An 18,754-nucleotide genomic window follows, 5' to 3' on the forward strand; every position below is an offset into this window, starting at 1 on the left:
AAACAAGACTTATAAGGAGATCTGTTGAGATAGTTTTCTTTACTGGTCGTCAAGGCACCGTCACCCAGCATATCTTGGTTGATGTTCTGATCTGCCTCAGGATTAGAGGAAGTTTAGCTAGTATTGGCTATCATAAGTATTTTGCTTTTAGGGGTGCCTGAGTGGCTCAGTCAGTTAAGCGTCTGATTCTTGATTTCGGCTCCAATCATGATCTCACAGTTCATGTGTTCAAGCCCCACCTCAGGCACTGTGCTGACAGCGCAGAACCTGCTTGGGATTGTCTCTCTCCCTCTCTCTCTGTGCCCATTCCCCCGAGTGTGTCCACAAGCTCACTCTCTCTTGAATAAATAAAACTTAAAAAAACATTTTTCTTTTGTAGTATAAAGTTTTATAATTAATAAAATGAAAATAATGCAAAGTGAGTAAAACAGGTAATTTAATTAGGAACTATAAACCAAATGTGCTATTTAAGTAAATGATGGTATTTTAAATGGGTAAACTATTTCCAAAAATCAAATAAGGAATACAGATATTCATTTGCTAAGTGAAATGTATTCTAACAGTACAAATGAAGTCCAAGTCAGATACTTTGTCAACATACTTGATATAATACAAACCACACACAAAGTAGTAAACAAATCCTAGTCCCCCCCACCCTCCCTCACAGTAATGAGGGATGTCAAAAAAAATCATTCCCCAAATATGACTTCGATATTTTTGTGAATAGTAGGGAAAGCAAACCAAATGAAATGCACACCAAATGATATAAGCAATTCTTGGGGTGCCTGGGTGGCTCAGTCCGACTTCGGCTCAGGTCATGATCTCATGGCTCGTGATTTTGAAACCTGTGTTGGGCTCTGTGCTGACAGCTCAGAGCCTGGAGCCTGCCTCAGATTCTCTGTCTCCTCTCTAAGCCCCTCCCCTGTTCATGCTGTCTCTCCTTCAAAATAAATAAACCTTAAAAAAAATTTTTTTTTAAGAACAAAACAAAAAAATGGTATAAGCAATTCTTTATTTCTGGGTGCACATGGTAGGGTTTCTTTTGTGCTCTTAACCAGTTCAATTTGGATTTTTTTTTTTTTTTTTTTTTTTTTTTGCATGAGCATTGTAAAGGAACCACAACCATGAGTGGCAACTTGATTCTTACGCAGTGTCAAGTGTTTATGTTTTTTAATGAGACTTTTATTTTGCAATCACTAAAGAGCCTCAAATAAATTTTAACCAATAATTAGCTCTGCTCTGTGATTCTGGCACTATCTAAGTCCAGCTTAATGAATCAAATAAATTTGTCTTGGCAAGATATTTCACTAAACTTTTTTGTAAAGGGCAATTAACTGCAAAAGGACTTAATTTGTTTCTTTTTAACTGAAAAACCAGCTAAAGCAATAGTTTAGAACACTGCTTTTAGGCTAATGTACTTTGCTAAATCAAATGGCCTTACATGCTGACAGTTTTAGCTTCAATATTACAAATCTTGATACCAGAAGAATAAGAGATAAAGATAAGCTTTATTAATATATGCTTTACTTAAGTATATTGTTTAACACCTTTGTAAAATCATTCAGAATTTTTAACCTGATGTGAGATATGATAAAAACTTTTAAGTAGTATTTAATAATAAATGTAGGCTCTCCATGTCAACATATTTCTCAGACATGTAACAAAGGATTCACCACGTGGATGAGCAAGTATAATGTCTTCACAATGGCATGTCAACCTGCTTGGGTACCACCCAGAATTATAGAGCAATCTTTAACCGGCCATACAGTGTAATTTGGGCCTTCACCTTCAAAATTTAGTAGGTTAAGTGCATATCATGTGTTGGGCATGATGCTAAATGCTTACAACAGTGACCATTTTACACATGGGTAATTTGATGCTCAGCAGGGTTAAGTGCCTTATGAGAGGTCACACTTATGAGTAACAGGGCTTGAATTTGATCAGGTCTTCGTATTTTTATAAACTGCCTATGAGTAGAAAGTGTAATATCAAATTCCTGAGGCCTGACTGAAAGAAATATTTAGATGATCTAAGGCAATTTGCAAAGCTGTGTTATGGGTCATTTTCAAATTACCTGAATTGCTTTAAATATCATCAGGTCCCACTCACTGATACGGTTCAGTAGATCTGAAATGATGCAAAAAGTAATAATAAATAGCTAACTAAGTAAGGAAAGTGTGGTACAATTATTAAAAGACCTATTATATGCCTTGATGAGTCCCTAATTATGCTTCAAAATCCTTACCTTTAAGACATGGATAACAATATGGATCTTTGGGCGTTGTGACAAATAAAATTAGATTCCCTTTACAAAATTTGATTTGATTTATGGGATTTTACAGTAAACAGCTTATTCTAGGTATTCAAAGGCCAAACTGGAAATGGCGGTCTTGCACCTTCGGTTTTCAGAGTCCCACTGGCTACCATATCTCTATGTAAGGGACTGGAGTATTTATATTATGATGATTTAAGGTGAAGTGGAAGGTATGTGTAGTAAGTTTATATTATTTAACAAATATACAGTATAAATAAATTTGTTTTATGGCAATCATATACACTTGATTGATGGGGTTTAAATGAAAACATAAGTTTTTCACATAAACTAGGATATCCATTCTGAACTTGTGTAGTTATATACCTCAGTTTATAAATTTATTCATTTTAATATTCTTGTTTACTGATTTGGCATTTTGTTTTGTTTTGTTTTTTTACCTTGGGCTGTTATTCTCAGTTTTTAAGTCATTGTCAAATTTGGTAAAAATTCTGTTTATATTTAAGACTGAAAAACAATGTTGACAGGTGAGAACTCTCCACTCAAGTTGATACTGATCCATTAAACAACACAGTGTTCCCATTCAGCCAGCTACCAATTTGTTTAATTATAAGATATTTAGTCTTTTTTCTCCATCTTGCTTATAGGGACTATTTATGTGAAATTTGGTCAAATGCTTTGCTGTGATCTTCATTTCTCTTTTAGCAGAGAAACTATGTGACATGGGCATATTCAGTCTTCGTGAATCAACGCTGCCTCCTAGTGATCAGTGCTTCCTTTTCTATTTTTCCACAAACTGAAAAATATTCAGTACTTTGGAATTTTATCAGAGACATTTGTAAAGCCATTAAGGCACACTAGGTACCATGCTTTAAACTGTGGATATACCAGGGAATGACATTAACAAGTTTTTGTCCTTGTGAAGCTTGTTAGCACCTCAACCAAATCATCTTGACTCAAAGGTTTACTATCCAAGGTCATGAGTTATTTTGTTAAATTCCTTCAGTACCTTAGGAAGTCACTTACAGGGCTTATACTCATTTAAAGCAACTAGAAACTGTCTTTTTAAGTGGTTCTAATTTTTTTCATGTTTTAAGATTGCAGAGTCTCTGTAGTTGTGTAACAGTAAGAATAAAGGCAAAAGAGGACTTCAGCAGCCATTTTCTCTCCTTAGTTAACAGAATACCATCTGCTGCCCACGATCTTTATTTGGTGAATGGAGGAGTTGAGAATATTCTGCAAGACATCTTTCAGATCTTAGGTGCAGCATTAAAAATTTTTAAACCTCCACTTTCTGTATTGATTTTCTTTGTTATACCTTTTACTTCCATCTTTTGTGTACATGTTTCTTTTTTAAACATCCTTTTATCTTCTAGATGTATTACTTGCCAGAAGTGGCACAGGTAAAGTATTGCTACAACTAAGATCCAACTCCCATCCTATTATTTCTACCCCAGTGTTCTTTCAAATATATGGCTTCTCTTTTCTCATTAGGGTAATTTTCAATTATACTGTAAACCTTTGGTTTTTGTTTTCTTTTCCCTGTATACTGTCTTCAAAATACCAAATAATGAAAATGGTACCAAATTGTTTCATTTGAAATATATTAAAAGGAAAAGAATTCAGGAGCAGGGGTATGGGGGGGGCATATCTCTGGGGGATACATAACTTAATTCGTGTGTGAAAAACGTGTGCGTGTGTATGTGTGTATTGGGGAGCAGGTGAAAATAACGTTCTGTTTGATGTCTTAAAATATGCACAATATATCTTTTGTTTCACTTAATTTGTCTTATACCAGGAAAATCATAGATTATAATAAATTGCACTCTACAAAGGGTAAGTTTGTAAGCTGATACAAGTTGCCAGAAAGCACTGCATTATGGCTTATATAACATTTTAAAAATAATGATGTTAATGACATAATAGCTAAAAAGGTTTTAATTTTTCTTAAAAGTTAAAATTTTATTTCAAAAAGTATTTAGAGATCTCAGCCCGACTTGGGTAAACTCTACTGTAATTATGTAGAAAAGGACCAGAGACACTGAAGATAAGTAGGAGGTGTAATTTTTAGGGATTTTTAAATTAGAGTCAGGTGAGGCCAGTGTAGTATGTCAGTGAAGGGAATCAGACTTAGCTTTTGTAGCAAATTAATCTTCCCATGTCTTAGATGCTCTAATAAAAATGGGACAACCCTCCTTGAGTTGTTATATGAAGATTAAGATAGTAAACACTTAGAACACTGCCTGGAACAAAGTAATGTGTCAATGTTAATAACACCTAACATACATCCTAATATTGAATGAAGGACTTTGTCTATTGTGAGGTAGGAAAAGTACTCAAAAGTAAGAGCATTTCCTGATAAAGCTCTTTGATGGAAAAAATACTAGTAAGATTCTGTACAGAGCTGTAAGTTAACGAAGTAAAAGTATCTTTCCCTTAAAGGTGATAAGTTTTGATCACCACTTTTTTTAAATGCTGGAGGTAGCGAAAGTACAGAGAAAAGCAATTAAAGTCAAAATGATTAGAAGTCCTAGAAAGATTAGATCTCTCTAGCATGAAAAGATAGATGGGAAATGGAAATGTGTTAGAAGTCTGAAATTAAGAATGATAAGAACTTGCACAGTTAATTTTGTATATTAAAACTATCTTACAAAGATTGGAAGTTTATCTTCTAATAAACCGTTTAGGGCAAATAAAATTCTACATTAAAGAATGAATAATAAACCCAAGCAATTTGTCAATACAACTTTACTTCCTGAGAATGTGCTATATGAGAATCTTCACTGAAAGATGACAAAGTGATTATTTGAGGGCAATACATAAATGTGCCCGATGTATGGCAGAGTTTGCAAATGCTTCCATGTGCAGAGATGTGGGAGAGCACGGAGGAGAATTCATGGAAACAGATTTGTGCTGGGTCCTTAGGGATAGTAAGGCTTTGCATAATGGTTGAGACAGCTTTCAGCATTGGTAGACACAAAGGCCAGAATGAGCAAGATGTGTAATAATTCCTTGAGTAATAAGGAATAGACTGATGTATCTGTGCAGGAAAAGCTCCAATCCTGCACACTCCAAAGAAAGGACTTGGCCTGACCCTCTGTCTTCTGGGGAGGTAACCTCGGAGTCCTTGGAATATCCTTCCTGAGAAGAGAGCTTTCATATACCTGAAGTCCTGGGCCATGCTGGTTTCAGTTTAACTTAAGGGGGTGGGAGCTGCATATCTATCTATCTATCTATCTATCTATCTATCTATCTATCTAATCAACAGTGTTCACTGAACTGATAGAAACCCCGAACGCCAAGGCTTGGGTGAGCTGCTCAGATTAGCAACACTTGGCACATGTCGTCAGACGTTGTTGGGAAAATTAGAGGCTATCTGCAACTCCACTGGGAGAGGACTATTGGAAGCTTGTAACTGGTTGGGGTTTTTTTTTGTTTGTTTTTTGGGTTTTGTTTTGTTTTGTTTTGTTTTTTTTTTTTTTTGGATTTCACCCTAAGTATCTTTTTCATTTTCTGATCTTAATCTGAGAAGGCAATCAAATAATCTATAGTCTTAAGGCCACAGCTGAGATCTGCCCTCAAACCCTTATGGCAAAAACAAGGTATTGATTACTACTTTAACTATCAAACACATTAGAACAAACACATTCTAGGCCTAATTAGGCTTCTCAGAAAATAATAAAACCAAAGCAGTTAAAATCTGACTTCTTGAAGTAGATCTTTTTTTTTTTTTTTTTTAATTTTTAATGTTTATTTTTGAGAGAGACAGAGTGAGAGTGGGGGAGGAAGAGAGAGAGGGAAAGACAGAATTCAAAGCAGGCTCCAGGCTCTGAGCTGTCAGTACAGAGCCTGACCGCGGGGCTCAAACCCACGGACCACGAGATCATGACCTGAGCTTAAATTGGACACTTAACCCACTGAGTCACCCAGGCATCCCTTGAGGTGGATCTTAACTGGATCCTGTCTCTTGCTACTATGGGTGTACCCATGGGGAGAGGAATTGGTTTGAAAGCCTGGTAGGCTTGGAGTTAAGTTATGGGGCTGAATGTATTACCTAAGGGATCTTGGGCCAATTAATCAAGCTCCCTAAACCACAATTTTGTAATTAATAAAAAAAATGACAGCATGACAACTTTGCAGAGCAATTATGATTATTATACAGAGAACATACATCAAGCACATAATGTCCTGTCTAGCCCAGAGTCAAACACTGAATGAATGTTAGTTCCATTTCTCTTCATTTCCTTATTTAAAAGGTAATAAATGAATCTATAAAAATCCTACCTGCTAGTAAGTCTTCTTCAGAACTTTCATCCATAACCAAAACATAAAATGAATTTGAATCAGCAAAAGGAAAATAATATTATTAATATAATACTCTTATGCTTTTCCACAAAGTATCCCTTTGGAACACCCCTGGAGAATATTCCAGAATGAGTATTAAGTATACTATTGGTAGGTAGTTGATACATTAAAATCTTCCCCACTATCACAATCATTAGATGCAAAGGACAATGTGATTTATCAAAATTTGATACAGGTATAGTTATAATCGTAACCTAAACCTAACAAATCAACACAAAATGGCATCATGAATGGAATTTGGTACTACAACTGAACAACAAATTTAAGTAGCACAATTTTTCTAGATCTCTTCCATTGGGGGCAGTCAGGTGACAGCATACTTTGCTAATTCTTTAGTTCAAAGAGGAGATGTAGGTAGAAACTGTTCAGTTTAGCATGAAGAACCCATTATAAGGTCTAGAGGGACTATACAATGCAATGTTAGAAAACAGGTAAGAGACAATGATCCTTGCATAAACTTTCCAGTAGCCAGAGGAGAGGAGTACAAAATAGACAAGTGTACTTATTTCCTGTTCTCTGAGAGATGCCAGTAACTCATTTAATCCTAGCCACTTTATGTACCCTGCAAACATATCTACTTCTCTCTTGAAAGAATAAATGAAAAAGGTCTGAACTACTTGGAGTTTATACTTATTAACTCCAAGATGAACCACTGAGCAGGTGGTGGCAATTTTCCAGAGTGGATCCTGCCGGATATGTAATTAATAATTTACATCAACACAGTCAAGCTCCCAGAGTGTGACATTAGGTATCCCTCTCTCTAGTGGGAGAACTCTCGTTTATAACATGTAAGCCACAACAGTGCCATCTTTTAAAAGTACTTTTCATGACAGAAAAACTAGTAGAAATTAAGCCATATTGTGTGATACAGGCTGTTTTCAGATTTGTCCCTCAAGGGAAGAAGATCAATGAGGAGCCTTTGAAACAGCATTTATATTCTGTATTGACTCTGTTTCCAATAAGGAGATGGTTGTGGAAAAGTCTGTGATTCTAGTTTTAAGTGGTGACCACTTGAGATTCTTTTAGTGCTAGAGAATCTGGACTCTCATACAGTAGGATGGTCCAAAGAGTGATGTCATTTTCTTATGACAAGCCCTATGTCAAAGGACAAGAAAAATCTTTTTCATTAGCTTGGCATTTTTGTTTTCTAACCATTTAAAAGCCATCCACTGACCCTTCTATTACAGTATGTTATAGCATGGTTTAGCTGCCTAGAAAATCAAATATAAAGATCAAAGTAAGACAATATAGATATTACCCTCAAAAGCATATGGAAACACACAAAGCAAATAATCTTTAATGTATACTGAGGTAAGAAAAATACTTTCCATTCCCCAATACTAAGAAGAAATACTAATACAACTAAAACAATTATCTGTTGAGTGAATAAATGAATGGATGAAAACAATGTTTTCCTTAGAAAAGATTAGAACCATGGAAATTAATTCTGCTCTAACGTGAGTACCTTGAAGATGAGAACTACCTCTATTTCATGTTTGTATTTCTGATCTGAAGTAAAATGCCAGATTCATAGAATGTCTAACGAACTTAGACCAAACTAAGATGGCTTCACACAGTTTATTAAATCTGCATTGCACAAGTCACCACATCTAAGGGTACAACTTACATCATAGCATTTTTGTTTTTGTGACACATTTTTGTACTTCTATTGAAATTTTAAGTCCAGAGATGGGCTGGATGTATATTTATTATACAACTACAAATCTGGCTGATGGTAATAAAATATCTTGTTCTAACAAAATTAGTACATGTTACCAAGTAAATGTTTATGTCCCCCCAAAAGTCCTATGTTCAGATTCTAATTCCAATGTGATGGTATTTGGAGAAGGGGGCCTTTAGGAGGTAATTAAGTCACGGGAACCCTCATGAATGGGATTAGTGCCTCTTAGAAGCCAGAGATGGTCTTTCAGCCATCTGGGGACACAGAAAGTCAACAGAGAGGGCCCTCACCAAGAACCAGATCATGCTAGCACTCTAATCTCATACTTCCAGCCTACAGAATTGTGGGTAATAAATATTTGTTGTTTAAGCAACCTAATCTATAGTAATTTGTTATACCAACTTGAATAGATTAAGACAGTGAAACATGATAATTAGCCAACAAATGGAAGAAAAATATTTTGTTCTAATGGGAACAACTCATTGTCTTCAACCTATTAAAGAGAAAGGTTAATAGATTGTTAACGTAACAACATATAAAAGAACTTGTGATCCTCAATAAGGAATTGCTTTTCCAACTTCCATACTGATCTGCAAAAGTAAATTAAAAATATAACCTGAAATTTCTTATTGCTTTGTGTTTATTTACAGTCCCGGTTTAAATACACAGGTACTTTTATTATGAATATGTTGCTATCATTTCTTATAAATGATTATTACTTATCATTTATTATAAATAATTATTACTTAATTTATTAGAAATAACTTGTAAAAATAATAAATCCATTTTATAACAAATCCAGTTTGTAACTGTATAGAAACAAATAACAATTATTTTCTAATTTATACAAAGGTACCATATGTATTTAATGAACTTAGTAAACTTTTGAAACTACATTTCTCTTCATACAAAAAATGTTACACTATGATTTCAGAATCTCCCAATTAACATCTTAATTTTAAATTGTAGAATTTTAAGGGGCGCCTGGGTGGCTCAGTCGGTTAAGTGTCTGACTTCGGCTCAGGTCATGATCTCACAGTTCGTGGGTTTGAGCCTCGCGAGGGGCTCTGTGCTGACAGCTCAGAGCCTGGAGCCTGCTTTGGATTCTGTGTCTCCCTCTCTATCTGCCCCTCCCCCACTCACGGTCTGTCTCTCTCTCAAAAGTAAATAAACATTTTTTAAAAATTGTAGAATTTTAAGAAAGGAAAACAATAAAACTTACACACTGATTTTTAAATAGCTCTTTTATTATCAAAACTGTCATAATCCTACTTTCTGTATATTTGGCAGGACCACCAAGAGAAAATTCATTATCAGAAGTTTTAACTAGATAGCTATGTTTGGATACAGAATATTTGGATCTCCCTTATTATTTTTTCTGGAAAATCACATGGTGACTATTATATAGAAAGAAGTCATAAATAACATTGCTATTTTAATACTGATATAATGTACCAACTGTACTACATAATACTCATATTTATAACAGAACAGAAGCTTATAACTACAAATAATTATATAAAATTGGTATATAATTTTTATATACTTCAAATTTCTGAGCTATACTAACTTTATATTAGCATTTCAGTAAAAAAATTATCATTGAGTAGTCCTGAATTGAGGGCAGTACATTTCATTAAATTAACCAGAAGTTGCATGATATGATGGGAAGATTTTAAAGTCCTGAAGATTAGCTCTTCTCCCAGTTTGGACACATAACTATTTTTTCTTGGTCAAGTACTTTCTCTTAGGCTCCACTGTCTTCTCTAAGATGTGAATCTTGCCTGACTTTCCTAATCCCTAAGTGTTGTTGTGGGGCTTTAATGATGTGAGATAGTGAAGCAACAGAAGAAATTGCTCATTAACTTAGTTACTATCCTATTCTGGATCCTTAAATAAATTCCACTGTCAGTTTTTTTTTTTTTTTTTAATGTTTATTTATTTCTGAGACAGAGAGAGACAGAGCATGAATGGCGGAGGAGCAGAGAGAGAGAGGGAGACACAGAATCCGAAGCAGGCTCCAGGCTCTGAGCTGTCAGCACAGAGCCCGACGCGGGGCTCGAACTCACGGACCGTGAGATCGATACCTGAGCCGAAGTCGGACACCTAACCGACTGAGCCACCCAGGCGCCCCCCACTGTCTGTTTTCATATAGTTGCTACAGTTTCCAACTTCTGCAGTTTTCATAAAATATTTTAAATCCCAATATTACTTATTAGGTGGCTTATTCCTTGTGGCTTGTAATTTCATGACTTGCTCCCAGCTACTGCATCATTTGTAACTAAAGTTACATATAAGTCATTAGATAACACATTTGTGATTGCATATAAAAATTTTAGGGTCTCTATTAACAGTGGCTAATCATGCTAATGGGAGACAGCTAACAGAGGTCAAGTCTGATTTAGAATACTGTTCCCACTCTATCCACAAACATTCCAAACCAACTGATCTTAGTGAGAATAATGCTCAATCTCCATGTTGATCCCCAATTGTTTTAGAAGATGAACATTAACCTTTATATTTGGATTGTCATATATGGATGGGTTTGAATGAACTTTCCCTGAGAGACTTAGGTTCCCTAGATTTAGAGAATTCTGCGGAACCTTGAAAATTATGATAGCGTCTCCTAAAACTAAGGTACAGATACAAGCCACATAGGAGGTTTTCATTACTATATCAAACTTAGGACTTGAGTAGTTGACCTTAGTAGTTGGAATTGAAAGTAAGTGGTCCCCCACTGCTCTGGAGGAAGATGACATAGGAATTTTCACAATCTGACACAGGCAGCTACATCAGACATAGGTCTTCGGAGACCATCTAGGAGCAAAGAAAGGAGACTGATCCCTTTTTGCAATACTCTTTGAATTTGATGGCTTAAGCTGGTCCCTATTAGCACTCCTTGGATTTACACACTAAGTGTCCCACTTTCCTCATCCTAGTCCCAGCCCTGATTTCTTGGCAAGAACAACAAAGGGCTCAAAAGGGAACCTAGCAGAGAGTCTGGGTGATGATCTGGGCTCCACATAAAATTCCAACTGACATGAGGGAATGCTTCGGAAACAATGCCTGAGCACTTCAGTGTGCACTAAAAGAGCTGTACTCTAAGACTCCAAGTGCAGTTCAGTACTAAAAATCTGGGCCAGCACTTATGAATTAACCTTTCCCTACTAATTTGAATTTTCATAATGATCAAGTATTGATTCTCATATATATTTGGGGATGTTTCTAGACTTTCTCTTCTATTCCATTCATTTGTCCACCTATTCTTCTGTCAGTAAAACAATATTTTAATTAGTGGAAATTTATAGATATCTTTATCTTTTTCCAAAACTTTTCTTAATATCATCATAATGGTATACGAGAATAGCATCACAAATGATTCTAATTTTTAAAATCTTGATATTTGATTTGGTTTATAGAATATTACTAAAATAATAAGAGAAAAGTTTACATATTTTAGATTAATGAGTGTTTTTGTTCAAGAACATGGAGGACCTCTCCACTCCAAAGGTTTTTCTAAGATGCCTTTAGTAAAGCATACAGTTTATACCTCTCTACCTACCTACATACCTATGATTAAAACAACTATGTTGATTAAAACTACTAAGAGATCTACACACCTATCACAACAGCCCAAACCTAGAAGACTGACAATATCAGATGCTGGTGAAGATATGGAACAAAAGAAACTCTCAGTCATTGCTAGTGGGAAGACAAAATGGTACACCCATTTTGGAAGACAGTTTGTCAGTTTCTCACAAAACTAAACATATTCTTAGCAGACAATCCAGCAATCACACCCCTTGGTATTTACCTAAAGGAGCTGAAAATTTATGGCCACGAAAAATCTTGCACGTGAACATTTATAGCAGCTTTATCTATAATTGCCAAAACTTGGGAGCAACCAAAATTTCCTTCAGGAGGTGAACGGATACTGTGATACATCCTGACAATAGAATATTGTTTAATGCTAGAAAGAAATGCACTGGGGTTCCTTGATGGCTCAGTCAGTTGAGCATCTGACTCTTGATTTTGGCTCAGGTCATGATTCCAGGGTCGTGGGAGTGAGCCCTTCATTAGGGCTTTCTTTTAAGGGATTCTTTCTTTTAAGTTTCTTTCTTTCTCCCTCTCCCCCTCTCCCCCACTCGCTCGCACTCTCTCAAAAAAGAAAAGAAAAGAAAAGATAAAAAGAAAAAAAGAAATGCACTACCAAGTCATGACAAGGCATAGAGGAAACTTAAATGCATGTTATTAAGTGAAAGAAGCTAATGTGAAAAGGCTACATTCTATATGATTCCAGCCATCCTGGAAAAGGCAAAATTATGGAGACAAGGGCTGGAGGGAGTGTGGAATGAATGGGTGGCGAACATACAAGACCAAGAGTAAATGTAACCTATGGATTTGGGGTGATTATGATGTGTCAATGTAGGTTCATCCTTGGTAACCAGTGTAGTTTCAGTGAGTGATATTGATAGTGTGGGAGGCAGTGCATTTGTGACAGAGGCATATGAGAAATGTACCTTCTGCTCAATTTTGTTGTGAACCCCAAAGTGCTCTAAAATATAAAGTCTATTTTAAAAACATGATTTTATCAAAAGTATTTTTAGTTCACAAGTTCCTACAAGAGTTTTTTTCTCTCATTACAGACTTATCTATAATATGCTAATATTTGATAATTTAAAATGAGTAGGTGTGCCCAGGTGGCTTAGTCAGTAGAGCATCCGACTTCTGCTCAGGTCATGATCTCAGTCTGTGAGTTCAAGCCTCACATCAGGCTCTGTGCTGACACCTCAGAGCCTGAAGCCTGCTTTGGATTCTGTGTCTCCCTCTCTCTCTGCCCGTCCCCTGCTCATGCTCTGTCTCTTGCTCTCAAAAACAAACATTTTAAAAAATTAAAAAAATAAATAAAATGTATATATTAAAAAAGGACATGGTGGTTTATGTACTTTCTATTACTATTTAAGCTTAGTTAAACCTCTTTAAAATTGTCAATAATGTGTCCGATAATGCATTATGAAAAGATCAGGATCCAGCTAAAAGTTTTTAGTTCTGTTGTTGATGTTAAAATTTTGATAAATGGCTGACAGACACACGGTGTCTTGGATCCTATGTGAGGTTACGATTTTTTTTTTAATGTTTATTTATTTTTGAGAGAGAGAGCATATGCATGCAAGGAGGGGGAGGGGCAGAGAGAGAGGAGAGAGAATCCCAAGAAGGCTTCACAAGCAGAGCCCCAAGTGGAGCTCGATCCACCAACCCTGAGATCATGACCTGAGCCAAAATCAAGAGCCCAATGTTTAACCAACTGAGCCACACAGGTCCCCCCTGAAGTTACTGGGGTTTTTTGTTTTGTTTTAATTTTTAACGTTTATTCATTTTTGAGAGACAGGGAGAGACAGAGTATGAGCGGGGAAGGGGCAGAGAGAGAGGGAGACACAGAATCTGAAGCAGGCTCCAGGCTCTGAGCTGTCAGCACAGAGCCCGACGCCGGGCTCGAACTCACAAACTGCGAGATCATGACCTGAGCTGAAGTTGGACGCTCAACCAACTGAGCCACCCAGGTGCCCCCTGAAGTTACTGTTTTAAGTGTTACTATGTCCCAGCTGCTAAGGAAACTTCCAAGGGGAAACAATGCCTCACAGGGGATGCAGATAGTGTCCATCTACTCCGGGGGGTGGAGTCAGGGCAGACACACAGTCTTTTCCCAGAATGTCTCCACTTCTTCCTGGCCGCGCCCCATTGGCCTCCTGTCACACTGTCCCTATTACCTGCTCTTTTATGACTTGTAGGTGAGGCCATTGATCCCTATCAAAAGGCTACAGGGCACTTTCCTCATGTTCCCCACACAGCACCCTGTGGATTTCCTGAGCTCTGTTAGTGGGACTCAGGCTCGTCACCATTCATGCCCATGGCCCTGCAGTCTCTTCTCTGGGTGGAGGATCTGATGTGTCACTAACCCTTCCTTTCCAAGGAAGAACACAACCTATTTCATTGTCTAGGGGAGTGGGTTGAGGATCGCCTAAAGGAATCCTGATGCTCTCCTAGTTTCCTGTTTCTTTCTGCCACCTGATCCCCCCCCCCCCCCCCTCCCAGAAGCATGAGGTCACAGAAGCAGTTCCTGCAGCAGCGACCCACAGCATCAATGCTCTGTTCCTTATAACCTTGTATTTCCAGGGAAAGGAACAAAGCTAAACCCTTTGAAACTAAACCTAACTGTAAGGCAGCAGCTCTGAGCAAGTGCATTTGTTCTAGCCACAGGCACACAGTGAGCAGGTGCTGAACTAGCCCTTCTGTGTCATTTGCTAGATATGGTTGTACTTACAGCAGTGGTTGGGGAGGTGTTCAGGAGGGCACTACAGCCTGTGGACAGTAATGGTAATAGCCTGTGGCATTGTGGTTTGCACCCAGAAAACTTCCCCTGGCACCTTGATTTGTTTTTCTTCTACTTACTGATTCTAATGGCCGAAGCTTCCTTCCTGAAGCTGATTCCACTCCCACATCTGGAAGGTAGTGGGGATTATAATTTGGGAGCCCATGCAGCAACCCCCGTCCCTGCCATGGTTTCAGAGTGTGACAACACATGTGCCCAAGGTGAAACCTATGAAGAAAAAGGGAAGTACCCTGTCCAGATGAAAAGAAAAAAAGGCATTTCGTCATCTCTCCTCCCCTCCTCTTCCAGCTCTGCCTCACTCAATAAAACCTTACCTTTAAACTTTATCCCTGATGCCAAGTAAGTTTCATGAATTTGATCATAGAGATGGCACTGTCAAGATTTAAAGAAATTTCTCCTCACACAACTTTAGAGAAATGTTAACATCATCAACTCTCTGTCTGCAAATAGCTTAATTACAAGCAAAATGTTTTTGTGTTAAGGATTTTCATTTTAAAATTTATTATTCAAAACAAATCCTTCATATAAATCTGTTTCATGTGTTTCTCTCCTCCTCCTCTTATAAAATATGACAAGATGGCCAAAGAAGAAATTGGCTTCTGTCACTGTGGTTTCTGGTCTTCCATTTTTTTTTTCAGTATAGTCAAATCTTTTTTTTCAGCCAACTTTTGATTCCAGTGGATCTTAACACACTGAAAGACTTTTGGGGTGCCTGGGGGACTCAGTTAAGCATCCGATTTAGGTTCAGGTCATGATCTCACATTTCGTGGGTTTGAGCCTCGCATCGGGCTCTGTGCTGATAGCTCAGAGCCCAGAGCCTGCCTCGAATTCTGTGTTTCCCTCCCTCTCTCTCTCTCTCTCTCTTTCTCTCTCTCTGTCCCTCCCCCCACTCTCTCTCTGTCTCTCTCTCTCTCTGTCAAAAAATAAATAAATACAAAAAAAATAATTTAAAAAACACTGAAAGACCTTGGAAAAGTATTGGTAGTGTATTTTATGAAGCATACACACTTTTATACTTTAAACTAGTAATCTCAGTGTAGAAGTATGTCTCCAATGGACATAATCCCAAAGAAGAAAACATGGATAGCAAGAGAAGCTTTTTAGCCTCTGGGGGGGGGGGGGGGGACAAAAACAAAAACGTAATACTTCACAGTAAGGGAATATCTGAATCATTTAGCCAATCAATACAATTTATATCAAAGATCCATGATTCCAAGGATGCTAAAGTGTAGTATAACCATAGGATAAAGGAGAAAAGATCTGCCTCATGAGAACAATCTTGGGAAGTGGTTAGTGTATCATCCTTATATTACATTGAAGGAACTGAAGCTATAGTTAAGGACCTTGAAAATTCTTCTGCATTTGAGGGGCTAGGTAGACTTTTGATTCTACCATATCTTTTCCACTGTGCTACTGAAACATCAATGGAAATAGTAAATATATATAGGAAGTGTAGAAGTTGGCAAATTTTTCTCTTGTAATGATTGTAGAAGGCAGAAAAATAACTTAAACATCTTAATAGTAACTTGTTGATTAAGTACTTACATTTTCTCAAGACTTAATACTCAGAAGTCAGAAGGAGGCAAAGAAATTAATATTAGAATACATATGAAAGAGTAAATACACAGATGGACAATAGCCAGATCGTATATGAAAACAGTACTCTGCAGCAATCATCCCAGAATGGTCAAAACCTTGTCAATAACTGCCAGTTTCCCAGTGTTTCACTGCTCCCTCCTTCTGCTTCCAACTCAGCACCAACCAGAGAAAGCCAAATATGCTCTTCAAATTAATCACATAAAATGCAACATTTCTAATTAACCAGTCTCTAGCTTCCCCATGCCAACCACCCCCAATCACAGCATACTTGAAGTCTTCCATTGTTTTCAATATTAGAGCTTTCTCATTTTCCTACTTTCCTTTGAGTCTCCGTCAAATGTAAGTGATGATGGCTGACTCCCTTACTATAATCTCCGAATGAATAGCTTCTATTTATTCTCATTTGGGTTATCTTTATTTCCACAGTTTCCTTAGACCACCCGGCAAGACTTGATTTACATCACCTATCACTGCAGATCCTGATTTCAGCTGGGTGCAGTTCCCTTGGAGACTTCTTGTGCCTTGCTTTTAGTGGCTTGTTGAATCCCTGCTAACACAGAAAGTCACCACTGGGTCTGAATTATGCTCAACTTCATGTTGAGTTCCTGGGCTATTTATTCTCAGCTTGGTAATAAATTAAGATGAATGTTTTGGTTTCCTAGTTCATATCAAGGTTATGTTTATACTACACTGTAGTCTATTAAGTGTACAATAGCATGTGTCTAAAGATATAATGCACATACCTTAATTAAAAATACTTTCTTACTAAAAAATCCTAACCATTATCTGGGCGTTCAGCGAGTCATAATCTTTTTGCTGGTGGGGGGTCTTGCCTCAGTGCTGACGACTGCTGACTGACTAGGGTGGAGGTTGCTGAAGGCTGGGATGGCAATGGCACTTTCTTAAAATAATGCAGTGAAGTTTGCCACATCGATGGACTTTGCAAATGATTTCTCTGTAGCATGTGATACCGTTTCATAGCATTTTACCCACAGTAGAACTTCTTTTAAAATTAGAATCAATCCTTTCAAAACATGCTGCTGCTTTATCAACTAAGTTTACACCATGTTCTAAATCCTTTGTTGTCATTTCAGCAATCTTCATAGCATCTTCACCAGGGGTAAATTTCATCTCAAAGACTAACTTTCTTTGCTCATCCATAAGAAGCAACAACTCATCCATTAAAGCATTATCATGAGATTACAGCAATTCAGTCATATCTTCAGGCTCCACTTCTCATTCTAGTTCTCTTGCTGTTTCTATCACATCGGCAGTTACTTCCTTCACTAAAGTGTTGAACCCTTCCCTTCCAAGTCATCCATGAGGGTTGGAATCAACTTCTTCCAAACTTCTCTTAATGTTGGTATTTTGTTTTCTTCCTATGAATCACGAATGTTCTAATGGCATCGAAAATGATGAATCTTTTCTAGAAGGTTTTCAATTTACTTTGCTCAGACGCATGAGATGAATCACTACTTATGGCAGCTCTAGCCTCACAAAGGTGTACAAAAATGTATTTCTTAAATAATAAGACTTGGAAGTCAAAATTACTCCTTGATCCATGGGCTGCAGAATGGATGCTATGGTAGCATGAAAACAGGCACTATTCTCCTTGCACATTTCCATGAGAACTCTTGGATGACTGGGTGCATTTTCAAAGAGCAGTCATATCTTGACGGAATCTTTTTGTTTGAGCAGTAGGTGTCAACAGTGGGCTTATAATTTTGAGTAAACTATGTGGTAAAGAAATGTTCTGGCTTTGTTATTCCATGTATAGAGCACAGGAGGAGTAGACATAGTATATTTCTTAGGGGCCCTAAAATTTTTGGAATGGTAAGTGAGCAATGGCTTCCTCTTAAAGTCACCAGCATTAGCCCAGAACAAGAAAGTCAGCCTGGCTTTGAAGCTTTGAAGCCAGGCATTGACTTCTTCTCTCTAGCTATGAACATACTAGATGGCATCTTCTTCCAATACAAGGCTGTTCTTTCTACATTGAAAATCTGTTTTTTAGTATAGCCACCTTCATGAATCATCCTAATTATTATTAATTATTATTAGCTAGATCTTCAGGAGAACTTGCTGGAGCTTCTACATCAGCACTTGCTGCTTCACCTTGCACTTTTATGTTATGCAAATGGCTTCTTGCTCTAAACCTCATGGCGACCTCTGCTGGCTTCAAACTTACCTTCTGCAGCTTCCTCACCTTTCTCAGCCTTCATAGAATCGAAGAGAGATAGGGCCTTGCTCTGGATTAGGCTTTGACTTAAAGGAACGTTGTGTCTGGTGATGTCTCCAGACCGCCAAAATTTTCCCCACATCAGCAGTAAGGCTGTTTTGTTTTCTTAATTCATATTAAGTTAACTTGATTAACACTTTCAATTTCCTTCAAGGACTTTTCCTTTGCATTCACAACTTGGTTAACTATTTGGCACAAGAGGCCTAGCTT

General features: G+C 37.3%; 1 long non-coding RNA gene across 1 annotated transcript in view; it reads right to left on the minus strand.

Annotated features, from left to right (window-relative positions):
• Window positions 1-6,593, minus strand: part of LOC132679430 (uncharacterized) — a 50,190-nt gene extending 43,597 nt beyond the window's left edge. The window contains exons 1-2 of the long non-coding RNA XR_013552917.2: window positions 6,557-6,593; window positions 2,075-2,127 (exon numbers count right to left, since the gene is read on the minus strand). This is a non-coding gene — a long non-coding RNA (uncharacterized LOC132679430). The remainder of the gene's footprint in view (window positions 1-2,074; window positions 2,128-6,556) is intronic.
• Window positions 6,594-18,754: the final 12,161 nt, after the last annotated feature.

The sequence above is a fragment of the Panthera onca genome, chromosome A2, assembly GCF_046562875.1.
Source record: "Panthera onca isolate mPanOnc1 chromosome A2, mPanOnc1 haplotype 2, whole genome shotgun sequence".
NCBI classification, from domain to species: domain Eukaryota; kingdom Metazoa; phylum Chordata; class Mammalia; order Carnivora; family Felidae; genus Panthera; species Panthera onca.